At 45.0% G+C, this 3765-nt stretch overlaps 1 pseudogene; it reads right to left on the minus strand.

Moving 5' to 3' along the window:
• Window positions 1–359: 359 nt before the first annotated feature.
• LOC102438547 lies at window positions 360–2345 on the minus strand (annotated as a pseudogene).
• Window positions 2346–3765: the final 1420 nt, after the last annotated feature.

A 3765-nucleotide genomic window follows, 5' to 3' on the forward strand; every position in this document is an offset into this window, starting at 1 on the left:
GAATTATGGAAGTCAAGAAGCAATCTTTTTCCTTTTTAAAATAGCAAAGGAACAAAAGAAGATTGGCTGACTGTTGAGTAGGCCCACATTAGAGTGCATAGCTCATCAGGATTAAAGCCGGCACCTGTGAGCAGTTAACTTCCTAAGAGCACTCACTGGGCATTATGTCATCTGCACTACAGATTTCACCCCGGAAAGTGTTTGAAAATACTTTATACTCAAAATATACAATATCCATTCCTTGTCCTTGAGGACCCAAGTATAAATCTAAAATGAGAATGGGCTTCTTCAGTCCGCAGGCAGGACTTCTTTGCAGTAGAGTGTCTCCAGAGTTTCACAGAAATAAATAAAAGCAGCAGCTAACGTCTTTTCATCTTCTTGACCTTTTGGCATTTCATTGCTTCTTTCTCCCGTCTCATTTCCTCTAAGTCCTCTTGCATACCTAGTCTTAAACTCTTTGCTTCTTCCTTCTGCTGTTCTTTCCAACTACTCTCCATGTAACGTAAGGCATAATCACTTTCATCTTTGTATTTTTTTCGGTCATAGCCAAAGATTTCTCGGATGTGCTTGGATATTTCTTCCTGAGATTCTCCTTCATCTTCGATAAAATCTTCCATTTCAGGGTCATAGTCCTCCTCTTCCTCCTCTTCATAGTCTCGCTGTCTTTTGTAACCACTAGGGAAGGGAAGCCTTTGAGGACCTTGGGCAGATCTGTAGCCAGCCAAGGAAGGCTTCATTCCATTCATCTGTCCATTGCTGGGCCGGGTAATGATATTCTTAGAAAATATTGTTTCTGAGACAACAGTGCATTTGGGCTTATGGTGGGGACCTGAGCTACTAACTATTCGCCCAGGTCCCAAGCTGCTCACTGGTCTTCCAGGGCCTGAACTACTGACAGTCCGTCCAGCTGGAACTGAGCCACTTACTGATCGCCCCGGGCCACTGACTGACCGCCCGGGGGGCACTGAGCCACTCATTGATCGTGGGTTATGTGGACTGTGCACAGGCTGCCCAGGGCCACCAGAGCTGACCACTGACTTCCCAGAACCACCTGAGCCACTGATGGGTCGTCCAGAGCCACCTGTCCTTCCAGGAGGATTTGAGTCACTGGCTGGCCTGTTGGTCCCACTGACTGATTGCTCAGGTCCTGAGCTGGAGGTGCCATCCTGGCGCTTGGGCACGGAGCCAGAACTAACTGTAGGCCGAACACTCACTGTGCTGGGCCGCCCAGGAGCTGGGCTGGAACTGCTGCCTGGCTGCTTGACACCTGGACTCTTCGCCTTATGTGGGGTGACCACGGGTCCAGGTCTGGAATGGCTAGGATGGGGAGGAGATTTTTTGGCTTTGTGCTCAGTAACAGATTTCTGCGTCCCTTTAGCAGAAGTCTTTGGAACACTTGGTGAATAGGTGCTCGAGTGGGTCTTTCCAGCCCCATTGAAAACAGGCCTGTCATGGTCCTTCCGAAGCGAGGGTTGGGGGCAGTTGCTAGATCCTGCTTTGGTCCTCTCTCCTGGCAAGAATTTGGATGAAAACAAACCTAAATGTTTCTCATTAGCTGCGCTAGGTCTGGATTTCTTCTCAAGAGGAAGGGGAGTACCCTTGGAAGAAGGATGCTTGTTCCCAGAAACTCTGCTAGGTTTTGTGCCCATACTTTCTGCCTGAGAGGGTGCCTTTTTGGTTGGAGGTAGTCTTGCATCTGCCTCAGGTTTATTTTTTCTATGCCTTCGTTCAAGAAATTCTCGCTCCCTAAGTTCTTGTGCAGTCATAGGCCGCTCTTCTGTTTTCTTCACCACCTTGATTTCCACTGGTTCGTACTGAATTTTTTCAGCCAGCCTGAGTAAGTCAGTGAAGTTCATGAGTGGTGGGGCACTTTTAAGGGGGACTTTTGGTTTACTTTCAACTTTGGGAGGAGGTTTTTGCTCTTCTTCATACTCCTGCTCTGATGTTGCTTGATTGTATCCTAAGAATTCTTCCATCTCATACTCTTGGTCTGTTCCCTGACCATGGCTTTCCATTGCCTGTCTTTTCTTTGACTTTTCCTCAACAGGAACCCCATTGTAACCATGGAAATTGTCCTTTGTCCTCTTGGCCATAGCTCTTGCTTTCTTGTCATGTTTTAACTCAATTCGCTTTTTCACTAGTTCTTCTTTTCTCCTTTTTTCCTCTAAGGCTTTTCGCCTGAGCTCCTCCTCTTTTCTTCTGAGAAAAGCTTGTACAGCTGCTGGATGGACACCCTTAACTTTTGGGTCTTTTTTGGCAGGACCCACTGCCAAACTATACCTTTTCGGTATGCTGTTGGTTCCTTGTCCTTTAGAAGCTATCATGAGAATTTCCCTGAAATCCATGTTGACCGAATCGGATAGAATGGGCCAGCCTCTCCGAGAGGAGGGAGAAGGCACCTTACTCCAGGTGACTGTTTGGGCACCAGTTGTTGGGGTCCAACCCCAGCAGGTCCAGGGGTTCCCAAAGGTGTGGACAGAGTCGGCAAAGAAGGAATGACAGGGAGACAGTGTTCAGTTGATCAACAGCCTAGCCAGGTTCTCTAGCCAGGATCTCCGGCCAAGTTCTGTGTTTACTGTCTTGTTACATCTGTATTTATACCAGCTGATTTTAATCCTATTAATTCTATTCCAAAAGTTAAGGCGTTTCTTATCTCCATTCCAAGGTTACTCTATTGTTCTATTAAGCTACAAGGAAGTAACTGAAGGAGATTATCCTAAGGAGATTATGTAGCTTAAGCCTGACTGTTCATAGTTAAAGTGATTAATTACCCACCTGGCACTTAGTTAAGGGGTTTTATTCCCTCCCTAACTCCTGGGAAAAATCCCCACCAGGGGAAACAACCTTTCTCAGAGAGGTGACCTTGGTTAAAACACATAGCACCAAGAAGGAGAGCAAACATATTAAGAACGGTATGCCATATATGCCAGGTCCCTTGAAACATATGCTGTGCAGATGTTTCTTCCCTGCAGCGACTGTGTCAAGCAGCAAGGATGGACTGGCTTCCGGCAAATTATTCTCAAACGTTTTGTTCCTTACAATTAGACTTATGGTCAGTTGCTTCTCTGGTACATTTCAAATTAAGAAAAAAGGGGTCTGATTTGAGCTAATAAGTGTAAATCTCCTCTCCTTTGTCCCAGCTTACAAATGTGTAAATTCAACTACTAACAAACTAAATATTTGAGTATATAACTACTTGCTTATATAGTAGTTCACCTTGTCTGCAGTTTTTTTTGTGTGCTTTTTTTTATGAGTCTTTTTTTTAATTAAATCTTTATTGTTCAGATTACATTTGTTCCTCTTTTTTCCCCCCCCCATAACTCCCCTCCTCCCAGTTCCCGCCCCACCCTCCACCCTCACTCCCCACCCACTGTCCTCATCCATAGGTGCACGATTTTTGTCCAGTCTCTTCCCACATCTCCCATTCCCCTTTCCCCCCCAAGAATAGTCAGTCCCTTCCCTTTCTATGTCCCTGATTCATTATAATCACCAGTTCATCAGATTATTTATTCACTTGATTCTTAGATTCACTTGTTGATAGATGCATGTTTGTTGTTCACAATTTGGATCTTTACCTTTTTCTTCTTCCTCTTCTTAAAGGATACCGTTCAGCATTTCATAAAAATACTGTTTAGTGGGGATGAACTCCTTTAGCTTTTGCCTTATCTGTGAAGCTCTTTATCTGACCTTCAATTCTGAATGATAGCTTTGCTGGATAAAGTAATCTTGGTGGAGGTTCTTGGTATTCAGCACTTTGAATATTTC

The sequence above is a fragment of the Myotis lucifugus genome, unplaced genomic scaffold (assembly GCF_000147115.1).
Source record: "Myotis lucifugus unplaced genomic scaffold, Myoluc2.0 scaffold_245, whole genome shotgun sequence".
Taxonomy (NCBI): Eukaryota; Metazoa; Chordata; class Mammalia; order Chiroptera; family Vespertilionidae; genus Myotis; species Myotis lucifugus.